The sequence below is a fragment of the Ornithorhynchus anatinus genome, chromosome 17 (genome assembly GCF_004115215.2).
Source record: "Ornithorhynchus anatinus isolate Pmale09 chromosome 17, mOrnAna1.pri.v4, whole genome shotgun sequence".
NCBI classification, from domain to species: Eukaryota; Metazoa; Chordata; class Mammalia; order Monotremata; family Ornithorhynchidae; genus Ornithorhynchus; species Ornithorhynchus anatinus.
Genome location: NC_041744.1, coordinates 30,700,800 through 30,713,862, shown reverse-complemented (window position 1 = coordinate 30,713,862; position 13,063 = coordinate 30,700,800).

The window sequence follows — 13,063 nt, the reverse complement described above, 5'->3', positions numbered from 1 at the left end:
TGCCTCAGGCTCTCATCTTCAATAATAGAAAGCATTTTGAGGGTAATATTGAAATGTTGTGGACATCTCTACTTGTCTGTGATGAGGCTAGAACCACCTTCACTCTTCAGAGGAGCTCTGATGGTGCTACAGGAACACGTAACGTTTTTAACTGTGTATATAAATTCTTGCATGGAGGCTTTCAGCATAGTCTCGCTTCCTTTCTTGGCATCCAGCACCACTTGCGTTCCTTTATTCACTTTTCAAGTTAGACACAATTTATATACACCTCACTTTTGTGACTATGTACTAGATACTGTGTACTTCTAGAAAAGAGATTAAGATATAGGTCTTGTCCTTGGAATGCTTAGATGTTAATAATCACATTGTGAGATAGATGTGAAGGATTATTCAGTAACACCAATATTCTCAGGAACTATATATTAAGTCTTAGGGAACTTATTAAATATTTTTCATTTTCTTGATTTTCTCCTTGTGAGCCATCTAGAAAGGTATTGAGAAACTCTAATCAGCTTATTAAAAAAAACAAAATGGAAGAAAGTCTCTGATATTCATGGAGCAAGAGACATGAAAGTTTTCCCCTTCTCAAAAAGGGGCCAAATCAAATAATTTCCAGAGGGCTTTAAATGGGAAGATGAGAGAGATGAGTTACTTGTAGTTTGTGCCATGAAAAAATGTAGCTGGAAGAAAATAAGAGAAGGTAAGCATAGATAATACAGAAGGGAATATCCTTTTTGGTCTAAACATTCTAATTCACCCCCTGCCAACAGTGAATCTTCATTTTCATCTTCACCAACAACCTCTGTTTGAACTGAAGTCCTGGGGAAAGTTTATGCAGTTCAGTAAGTCTCTTTTTCATGCTGGGAGATGGATCCATCAAGCATAAGATTAGTCAGTTTAGCAGAACCAAGTGCTGTTTATGACTTCTCATGTCTAATAAATGATTTCCTAAGAAACAATAGGGATCACTGGAGCGCAATTAGAGAACCCTGGTGCACATATTGTGCTATTTAGTAACCAGTTCAATTTTGTGATTAGCAAGCAAACTGCCTTGGCTGTGTTTACTGGACTATATATTTCTGAGCAAATTTGGAGCTCTGGCCCGTAAAGGTTTTTACAAGGTATATTAATCACAATTCCTACCCAAGCTACTGCTTGATGTTATTGACCAGTCAAAGCATCAAATTCTAAGTTCTGATGAGTGCCTGTTGCACTGTGGATGTTATATTACCTTAAATTCAGATAGTGCTTATAAATTGGAGACTAAAGTTATTGTGTTTCTGTGAATATGTGGATTAGTAGAGAAAACATTCACATTACAGAGATGCACAGATTTTTCAGCATTCCCAGGCCATGAATAAATACACTGACATGCTTACTAGCAGTATGGGTAAACTATGTAGAAGTAGAGCCTGGGCTAATAATTGAGTATATTGTCATTATTAATACAAATTGTCAATCTATCTGATTCTCCCCTCAGTCAATCAATCAATGATATTTACTGCACGCTTACTGGGTGCAGAGCAGTGTTTTAAGTGCTTGGGAAAGTATGACAGTTAATAGACATCAAAGTAAATCATCAGTATATACATAACTGCTGTGGAACTTAGGGTGGGGCTGCTATCAAGTGCTCAGATACAAGTGCATAGGCGACAAGGAAGGGAGAGATCATAGGGGAAATTAGGACTTAGGATAGACCTCTCGGAGATGTGATTTTCATAAGTCTTTGAAAGTGGGGGAAATGTTAATCTGTGGTATATGAAGCAGGAGGGACTTCCAAAGGAAGGACATGAGCAAGTGATCAGTGGCAAGATTGGGAAAATCCAGGTGTAGTGAGTAGGTCAGTGTTGGAGGAGTGAAGTGTACAAGCTGAGCTGTAGAAGGAAATCAGAGAGTTAAGCTAGAAATGGGATGAGCTGATTAACTACTTTAAAGCCAGTGCTATGGAGTTTCTGTTCGATGTGGAGGGGAAGCAACATCACCTAATGGAAAGAGCACAGGCCTGAGAGTCAGAGGACCTGGGTTCTAATTTTGACTCTACTGTTGTGTGACTTTGGGAAAGTCAGTTAACTTGTGTGTGCCTCAGTTACCTCATCTCTAAAATGGGGACTAAGTCCTACTCTCTTCTACTTAAACTTTAAGCCCCACAAGGGACAAGGACTATGTCCAAGCTTATCTCATATCTACCCCGGTGTTTAGTGCGGTGCTTGACATAAAGTGCTTAAGAAATACCACTTAAAAAAAGCAAAAACAAAAAACCACTGGAAGTTCTTGAATAGTGGAGAAATTTGGATTGAACTGTTTTTAGAAAAACGATGCAGAGAGCAGAGTAAAGCATGGACTGGAGTGGGAACTGACAGGTGATGAGGAGATAAAGTAGACATGCAGTAGTCAAGGCAGGATAGGAGACATGCTTGGAACAGTATAGTAGCTATTTGGAAGGAGGGAAAAGGGTGGATTTTAGAGATGCTGTGAAGGTAGAAGTGGCAGAATTTGGTGAAAGAGTAAGTATGTGGGTTGAATGAGAGATATTGATGATAATGCCAAGATTATAGTCTTTTGAGTTAAGGAGGATAGTTGTGTGTACAGTCATGGGATAAACAGGGCAGGACAGAGTTGGTGGAAAAGATAAGTTCTGTTTTGAACATGTTTAGTTTGCAGTGTTGGTAGTCTACCCAGGTAGAGATGCCCCCGAAGGCAGGAGCAAGGGGAAGCAGCATGGCTAAGAGGATAGAGCATGGGCCTGGGAGTCAGAAGGACCTGGGTTCTAAACTCAGCTCTGCTACATGTCTGCCGTGTCACTGTGGGGAAGTCTGGTTGTTTATGATTAGCTCTCACTTTGCCATTCTGTGTGTGTATGTGTCTTTTCTAACCCAAGATGTATGAAATTGATTAGTTTAAGAATTTTATATTTACTTCATGCATGTCATGACCTGAGTATTAGTTTGGAATTAATTGCTGTTGTTTAGAGTAATTATTTTATTTTACACATATGGAGTCAGGGCCTTTTCCAGCCAATATGCAAATAGATGCAAAATAATATTCTGCTTTTGAACACACTTTGCAGGAGGTATCGGCACTTCTTACTGCAACCTTAATCGATGGTATTTAATGAGCGCTTACTCTGTGTGCAGAACTCTGTACTATGTTCTTGAGGGAGTAGAATATAATACAATTGGTAGATATGTCCTCAAGAAGTTTATCCCTACCTGCTGAAATCTCGAGGTAAGATTGGACTATAAGAATCCCATGTCCAATCGTGAGGCTCCAATGCAATCAAATTTTGTAATTGGGAGCAGATTGGCCTGGCAGCAGAGGCAGCAAGAAACAAAAGTCTAGCTGCTCCACACTGGGAAGACAGCAGCACCCTTCCAGCTCTAATGTCCTGCGCTCCTTTGCAACTTGTCAACCTTTGGAGACTGCAGACCGGCACAGTCAGGAGCAGATAGCAGCAGTGGAGACTTGGCAATATGACTGCTTCCATAAGGAACACTGATGGGAAGCTGATGGAATGTTAACCTTCCCTGCATATTTGGCAAACATGTTGCCAGCACTGTGCTCCCAAGATAGGGCTGACAGACCTGAGGAGGTTTTAACCCAGAGCGGAGCACCTTGAGTTCTTTATTTACTGAACCAGCTTATATTAACTCAGAAGTAGTAGGATTCTTTCATAAATGATCTGAATCACTCAAAAATGGGTGTGCAATTGGCATGGATCAACACTGAAAGGTCATTGTTAATTTATCAATTGCCTCAGCATTTAGTGGCAAATACTGATCTATTTCTATGGCAGTTATCTGTTATTATTTTGCTGCAATCAATGTCTCAAAAATAAGCAAAATGTATAGTAATTAAAGTATAAACATAATTTCTCAGCAAGTTTGATTTGCTTATTGCCACAATTAGAGATGAAATCTCAAGTGGGCAAAGGGCACAGGATGATTATTTCTCCTGGAAAGCATCTACTGAAACTTTCTGACCTTTTATGAATGGACTAACAGTCAGGGCTAAGTATTAGTCACTAGAATCAGTGCAATATAATTTGCTGAATTTGTGTCCTCCCAATAACTGACTGTATGGTTTATCAGGAGGCTAGTTAAATTAATCCTTCAGGCTGTTAAAGGAGTTCATCTAGGCATTCTCTGTGTGCCCTGCCTCACAAATATAACTAGACCATTCAGTACATCAATCTTGAAGAAAGAGTACAACATTTCCCCCTTCTCTCCCCCACACCAGCCCCAATAAGGGTATTGGAAATTTAATAAACCCCTATACTTCCAAATGCAATATCAATTAGCACATCTTAGGAAATGCATACTCGAGCTAGGAAAAGTAGAGATGGAAATTATTGGGGAATAAAGCAGAGACCATATAAAATAGACTGAAAAGATGAAGGCAGAGACGAGACTTGATAAAGTTTATCAATTCATGAAGGGTATGGAAAGGACCAATACAGAACTGTTGTACTCCAAGTCCTAAAAACAGGGGATCCCAGTGAAGCATGGAGTTCATTTAACACAAACATAAGGAGGTCTTCCTTTATATGAAAGAGGGCGTGTATCCCAGGGAATTTATTTTACCCCCAAATGTTCTGCTGATTCAAAATGTTAATAGGTACTATGTGGTTACATTGGGAGGCAGAAATGGTTAAGGCCTTTGGATGGGGAATAAACTTTTAGGAAATTAATGGACAACTGATTTTGATGGGTTATTATGCAGAAATATTAGTGATATAGTTAGACATCTAGATGGACAATCATCAGGCATTCCTTTTAAAAGCTATTTAATACCACTGTTAGAGACAGAATACTGGGCTAAGTGAACTAAGTGATCCCATTGGTCTCACCTAGAATGGCACTTGGTTCTAAATTTCAGCATGCTTGCATATAGTGAGCTCGTTATGAGCAGGGAATGTCACTGTTTATTGTTGCATTGTACTTTCCCAAGTGCTTAGTACAATGCCCTGCATACAATAAGTGCTCAAATATGATTGAATGAATATACTCAACTATGAACCATCTATGCAAATATTAAGTAAATACACACCCTGAGATTAGCTATAAACCAGCAAAGGGAAACAGAAAATGAAAACAAACACGGAAAGTTGTAGACACTCCCACCCCCATCGTTCAGTCCGGATATTTCTGTGCCAAAAACTGGATTTTGCTGAAATTTGAAATAAATTGCCTCAATTTTTTCCTTTCCTTTACTTCATAGTCTCAGTTTATAAGTTCTTAATTTTAGAGCTTCAGTAACCTGTTGCTATTTCTACAATTCTGTAATGAATCCTAGGTTTTCTTTTCACATCTAGATGCAGCCTAACACAGAATTCCACTTCAGATCCAGGTTGCTTTCAGTACTCAATTCTATGGTCTCCCTTAATGAGATGATTCCCAGAGCCCAAGAAATTTGAATTACACTTCAACCTTTGATTTCACAACGGTGCAAGAAAATCTTCCCTAGAGCTTTGATAAAGCCCAAAGACTGCAAGCATTAGAAATGAAAATACAATTAGCATAGGTTATATAGAGAATTGTTCACAATGAAATAGTGGGGTGGAAGGGAAGGGTAGAAATTATATCCCATGATTAAGTTGGTGCATTTTAAAATTTTGCAATCACTAGGTTTTCCACTTCAAATGCTTATTCATTCAGATAGTGTCCTAAATTAGTTCCAGCATAAGAATCAGTTTGGGCTGATTGTGCTTGGGAGTTTTTTCCCCAGGTCAACTTTTCCTGATACCAGGAATACAACTCAAAAACCAGATCTCATGAAGGCTTATATACCAGTATCTAAACAAATTAAAATGAGCAAATTTTGGAATTCATGAGTTACTACACTTGTAGGTAAGTTCAGCAAGTATTAGTCAAAGTTTTAGTATCTTAGGAGCAGTCCAGACATTACTTCACCAAGACCCAAGAAAGCTTTGCAAATTAGTTGAATTATGATTATCAACAGCATTTACTGAACTCCTACTGTGAGTCTAGTATTGACCTAGGAGTTTGGAAACAAAAATTGAAGTAAAAGACACAGCCTCTGCCATTAAAGAGTTTAGAATTAACAAGGGAATGCTTGAACCTCAGATATCCACAGTTCCCATCTAGATCAAATGGACAATATAAGAAGGGGTCTTTTTTTTATTTCAGCCTTCTACATTTATTATAAATAATGTAGAGTGAAAAGCTAAAATCAATTTTAAATCCACCTAAGCATTTTTTATTTCACTGTCTCCTTTGTTTTCAAAATAATGTTTCCAAAATAATCGTAGTCAACCAAAAAACTCAGTGGAGGGAGGATGACTGTTTGTTTTACCAACCCAGCACCAGTTTAAATGGAAATGCCCTTCTTGTCTCCTTTCATCATTTCTATGAAGCTATAGAATTGAAAATGTTCCGGACCAGTGGTGTTTATGACTGCAAAGTAAACATGTTTCAGGTGGAGTAATCTAGTGTTTCAACTTTCATAAATAAGCTAAAAGTTTACAGCAGACTGAGGTGCAGGAAATGCTTCCAGTTTATGTTGTATTTGTGTTGCACATTTATCATTATTGCCAATACAGGGACTGTGAAAATTGATTTTTTTTTTCCAAAATGGGATCCAGAACAAATTCCTCAGACTCACTTGAATTTTAAAAAAAGACAAGCCGTCCATAAAAAGAATGAGAGAATTTAAATATTTGGAGTCCAGAGGTTATTGATTGTGTCCTGGTAGCGCAAAGGTAATTGGATCACCACATGATTGTACAAATTGTTAATGCATCTGTATTTTCTCTTCAAGAGGGATGTCTACTTAGTATTCTTAGTAGACTTAGTAGTAGCAGTGAAGTGATCCCTTCAGGTTGATACTCCATTGTAACATCCACACCATATCCTCTTTGGACAATTTCTCAGCCAGAAATTACTTATTAAGGACCTACAGAAGCCACATCCTGAATTGATAACTTAAAGTCCAGCCTCAATGGCCAAACAGTAAGACACCATAGAATGGATGCCCTTATGATTATATTTTGATCTTCAAAAACAATTCTGAATCTCTTGGCTCAGGAACAGCCCAGAATAGAAGAAATTCTGCCTAGTGGCTGAGGGTTAGAGAATTTTGCAAACTGTAAGCATAGATCATCATGGAGAAAGCTGAGTTTGCTGCAAACAGAGTGATTTTAAGGCACAAAGAGAGTCAATGAAGTAGGAGAGAAGGGGATATCAAGAATAATCAGAGATGATGTTAATAGTGTATGTGAGCTGTTTAGTAACATTTCTATCAGGCTAATAAGTTAAAAGAAAACATTTAAGCCTTAATTAAATAACCATAGCCATCTATGCCCATGATTATGCATTATGTATGTCACTTTTCAGAGATATATAATTTAAAATAATTGCACTTCTAAAAATTCTATTCAAACAACAGACTGTTTCTGCATCCCATTTCATCAAACCTCTGTACTCAGAGCACCACCCTTATGCTCATCTCCTTAAAATTCAACTGAAAAGTAACAGGCTCAACTCCTCAACTCAGCCTACCCAGACAAAATCATTCAACATCGGTCTGGAGCTATCACACTTCCCCCATCTCCTTGTCAAAGGAGATTATTCCAGGAAGCATGGGTTTGTACATGGTGGTGGTGGTGATTAAAGCATATGAATCTGGACTATGAATCTGGACTCCGGGCATATACATAGTACTACTGACACTCCAATTTGTAAAACATTTATGTTTGGCAAACATGAATGTAACAGTCTTGAAGCCCTCTTACATACTCCTTACACACCTTGTAAAGTTGAATGTCCTCCTTGGGCATCATATGGATCCCTCCCTGACTGGAAAAGGGAATGTATAATGTGGCAGAAGAGGGCTCACATTTTAATTTAATTTAATTTTAATTTAATTATCTCATAATTTGGAATGGAGTTTTTAGGCCTCGCACTGAAATCATCCTGGTTCAAAGAGCAGGACATACTCTCAGAAGAAATGAGTAGTGGAATTATGAAATATCTTGACATGGTATTGATCCTTTTGTTTGTCCTCCTCCTATACTAGCCTAATCTATGAGGAAAGTATCTAGTCATTGTTCTAATGACTTCAAGAGCTAGAAAAATCCCTGTTGAAATATTTTAAATCGTCTAGGAAATGAGAGAGAAGCAAGAATTAGATAAAAGAATGAAAAACCCACAAATTCATTCAGTTGCATTTATTGAGCGCTTACTATGTGCAGAGCACTGTATTAACTGTATTAAGTGCTTGGAATGTACAATTAGAGGTGTTCACTTGAGTGAAGGAAAATATAATCTGGAGCAGCTTCAGAGGGTGGAAAGGGCTTTGCAGAAAAAGTCGGTTCAAGGTCACAACAGATTTTATTTTTTCTTATCTTGCTTGGTAATCAGATCTGGATTAAATACCATTTCTACCAACTTTCTCCTTTTCCTTAATACAGCCACTAAAATTAATTATCCATAATTGCATTGTTGAAGAAATTTTAATAGAAAATGAAATAAAGCACAGCCACATCAAAATATGACTGTGCTGCCTTTGAAATATGAAGCATTCTCCATTAGACTAGTTTTTGTTAAAAGGGTAGGAAATTATTAGAGTTTCAATTAGCCTCAGGAGGGTTCCTTTCTTAGTTATTATCTAGAAGCAGTAGGAATATATCAGGAATTGCAAGAGAAAATCAATGTTATAAGATTAACTAAAATGGCTCTAAAGTTCAAAGTTAATTTCCCATTTTGTTCATGCATAAGTGCAGCTTCACTGTCTTCTTATCCTGAGTCCTGTCAAGTTTTGTTTGTGGAACTTGGGTATATAAAAATGTTAAAATTGTTGGAAAACAAAGAAGGAAACACCAAAAATGCTATGCTTCTGACAAAGACAATGAAACATCTGAGCAATACCTCACTAAAACCTCTCCCCATGTAAATGCCATCACTTCATAAATTATCAATGGTTTCCTACGGATTTACTAGGGTTGTGGCCCTCATTACAGAGCTAACTGCATTCTACAGGAAGGTTCACCTGGTTTTCAGATGGCTTGTTCCCTGTCCTGTACTAATCAGTCAATTGTATTTATTAAGCAGATTGAGGGCTGAGCACTGTACTCAGCACATGGGAAAGTACAGTGCCACAGAGTTGGTAGACACATTCCCTGTCCAGAATGAGCTTACAGTCTACATTAATATTACATTAATTCCATTCCAGTACATTAATATCAATAAATTAAATTACAGATATGTACATCATAGGAGTCTCTATTTCCTACCTGAAATTGACAAAATCTATTTGAGTCTTTGTGACACTGAAAACGATGAAGTCAATGCTGAAACTTCAATGATGAACAGGAAGCAGGAGCCAGGAAAAATGTGTTTGAAAAAGTAAGGTACGCTAAAGAGTAATTTAGCAAAGAGGGAAAGGATTTGATACCTTCCCAATGAGATTAAAACAGAGTACTTTTTTAAAGTGACCATAAACTATCAGCATTTCTTTAAATGTTTTAAAGCTTATTCTAAAGCACTCTGGAGATTGTTCAAGTTCATAAACACAAGAGTAAATTTCTCATAAAACTACATAATCCCTTCTATTACCAGGTGTTTTCAAAGTTACTTTGTTTTTATAAGGTGAAAACTGTCTCTAGAAATTTCCTTGCTCCAATATAATGGTCGAAAGTCATTACCATCTGGAGGCTTTTCAGCAGCTACATTAAATGAACTGGTGATCTATGTCTGGGATCAGGTAAATATCCACCTCACAAAATCATCACCACAGCTGGTGCTAATTAAAACCTTTTGTGCGGGTTTCAAGGGCTGCATGAGTCACAAGGACTGAACTACCAAGCCGGGGCCCGGCCAGGCCAGGGTGACAGCTGACTCATGAAGCAGCATGAGAAAAGCTGTTCCCTTGCATTGGCAAGTTTCTTTCCCTCTAGAATCTCCAGCCCCTTTCCTGGGCAATTCATTCATGAACACTTTATTTCAAATTTCATAGTTAGGAAATTTAAAGGAACTGCTCCAATGTCTAGAGTTCCCTTGCTTTCTGTAGAGTGTGAATGTATGAGAGTGGAGAAATAAATGGCTAGACAAAAACAGAAAACTAATCAGTGTCATTTATTGAGCACTTATGTGGAGAGCACTGTATTAAGCACTTGGGAGAGTACAGTACAACAGAATTGGCAGACATGTTCCATGCTCATAAGGAGCTTACAGTCTAGAGGGGAAGATAGAGGACGAGTTGTATCCATACTCCAAGAAGCCAACCCTGGAGGTGAACTTTACCTACGTTTATAGTTCTGCTGAAGAGACAGTCAACCTTTGCATATTGGTGGCTTGGCTATTCCTGCTACCATCACATTTCAAATTATAGAATATCCAACTTGAGGTAGTGATTTAAAGTATCTTTGTAATATTTCCCTCTAAACTGATAAAAGTGCAGATCTGCTGACTTTTACTGCTTGCTGCAAGACCCACTGATACAAACCAGCTGTTCCAAATAGATTAAAAACTGGAATTTATTTGCTGATAGTTAGTTTTTGGATCATTTTATGATCATTTTATTTATTTGAAATCATTAGCATGCTTAAATGGCAAAGTTTGGGTGTACTTTACAAGTAACTTATACGCTCATGTATCATTTATTCCTCTGTTGATGGTGAGACTTTTTTCAAGATCTGCAAGTGATCTAACAGGACAAGGTGGGACTGACAATCCTTGCCATATCAGATATCGGTAAAGATTGCCCCTTCTTGTGCTGATGTATTTGTTTCCTGCAGTGCTTGGCAATATTTTTGCTTCTCACCACCATCATCTCAGATTGAGGACCTACCATGGGCAGAACATGGTACTAACATTTAGAAGCATACCACAGAAGTGAAAGATATGGTCCCTACACTCAAGGCACTTAGAATCTATTGGAAAAGACAGGCCAATTCAAATTGTCACCAATACAACCAGGCCCAAACATTTCACCCCTCTAACACCAGCCTGTTTACTGAGTCTCAGTCTTGTCTCTCACCACTGATTCCTTGCTCATGCCTCCCTGTTGTCTGGAACTTCCTCCCTCTTCGTATTTGAAAGACCATCAATTTCCCCATCTTCAAAGCCCTACTAAAATCATATCTATTCAAGGAAGTCTTCCCTTACTATTATCTCTAATATCCCCACTCTTTTTTCCCTCCCATGTTAATTATGTACTTACATTTTTAGCCTCAAACGTTTTGCTGTGGGAGGAGGGGGTGGATATCACTTAGGTACATATGCTTTACTCTGTTGCATCCCCTCTCTGTAACTTATTTTATGGTCTGCACTAGAATCTAAGCTCCATGTTGTTAGGTTTCATGTTTATCAAGTCTACTAAACTCTCCAAGGCACTTAGTACAGTGTTCTGAACATAGTAAGCACTCATTGAGAGCAAAAGTAAGCACAAGAACATTTATATAAATGATAAGCAAAAGTAAATATATAGAAAGTAGATATATACTAAGGTGACTGATGCACTTAGAGAGCAGAGAGTTTATAGGACAATACTCTGTGAATACAGTAAGTGCTCAAATACCATTGACTGGTGGGGTGGCATGACCAGGAGATTGAGGGATTAATCAAAGAACTTCAATTCTCCCTCTTGGAGTCCCAAATGTCTTGAATCTTCCACACTGAAAGTCTCCCCTTTTCTTGCTACTGCATATAAATCCACTCTGGGCACTCTTACTTCTCCATCCAGTTTCAAGCACACATATGCAGCACTCTAAAAATATGAACACATTTATTTACACACACAAAGCACATTCTCTCTTCCCAAATATACACCAAAGTATAGTAAATCTGTAACCCAATGCCTAAAGGAGTTGGAACACATCTAAATGCATATTTTGAGTACTGGCAGTCACATATTGAGAAAGATATGTTTTACCTTGTTGGGAGCAGAGATGGAGCCCTAATATACAATTTCAAGAATCTGTCCCTGATTCCAAACACAAATTTCTTCCTGTAAATCTCTCTCTTTAGCTCTCCAAGCAATCCCCAAACCCTTCCCCAGTCTGACCTGGCAGATTTAATTTCCTTGAAACCTTTAGAATAGAACAGTAGAGTGGAAGAGGAACATTTCCTACAGATTCACATCCTCATTGCTCCCTGTGTCATTTAAATGTCCACTGGTCATTCCTAGAATTAGCTGGTAAGCCAGGCCAGGTAGACTGGATAGGAAGCACTGGAAATGAAACCACAGTACTGAGGTCAGCATGAAATCTCAGACCAGGCCTGGAGGAGTCAGATCCTGACTCAGGTCAGCAGCCTCTAAACCCCACAGTGGCTGTTAACCCCAAAGTGAAAACAAGTCGAACTTTAAGTTCTTTTGCTTTGGAAGTGTATTCTTACCTGTTCAACTTCAACAATATTCCAAATCCCTTAATCCTAAAATCACAAAGTCAAGAAGTATTCTTCCATTGTCCTTTTATTGCAGATACCAAATAATGGAAGCACTGCCAATATACAAACATAGGAAATAATACTGTCACAAGTTGGGATGAGAGGTTTCCCCAACAGCTTCCCTGAGGGCTATGACAGTAGAGTGCTCTTTACATTCTCATTCTTTAACCTTGGTGTCTAGTTTGTCTGACTAGAAATTAAAATACTTAGGAAAACTAGCGTATCAAAATTGGTTTCATTAATATATTTGAAAAAAAGTCCCAAAATCATCTATAACCATAATAGCAATTAGATTCATGAAGTGGAAGTATATTTTCAATGTCAGTTGAAGCCAAAGTCCCTGCCATACCAGAATCGACTTTCCCACTAACTTCTTTAAGTGGCATAATTATAGGTCCTAATTCTAGCAAGTTGGAAATCACATCAATAGTATGCGTCATGGGAAGAGGCAGCAAATGTTCTCACAATGCTGGAGTGTGACCAGGCCAGACCAAACAGAGACATCTTGGCCTATTGGAAAGAACACTAGTCTGGGAGTCAGAGGACCTGGGTTGTCATCCCAGCTCCACCACTTGATGATAATGGTATTTGTTAAACTCTTATTATGTGTCAAGCACTGTTCGAAGTGCTAGGCTAGACAAGCTAATCAGGTTGAACCC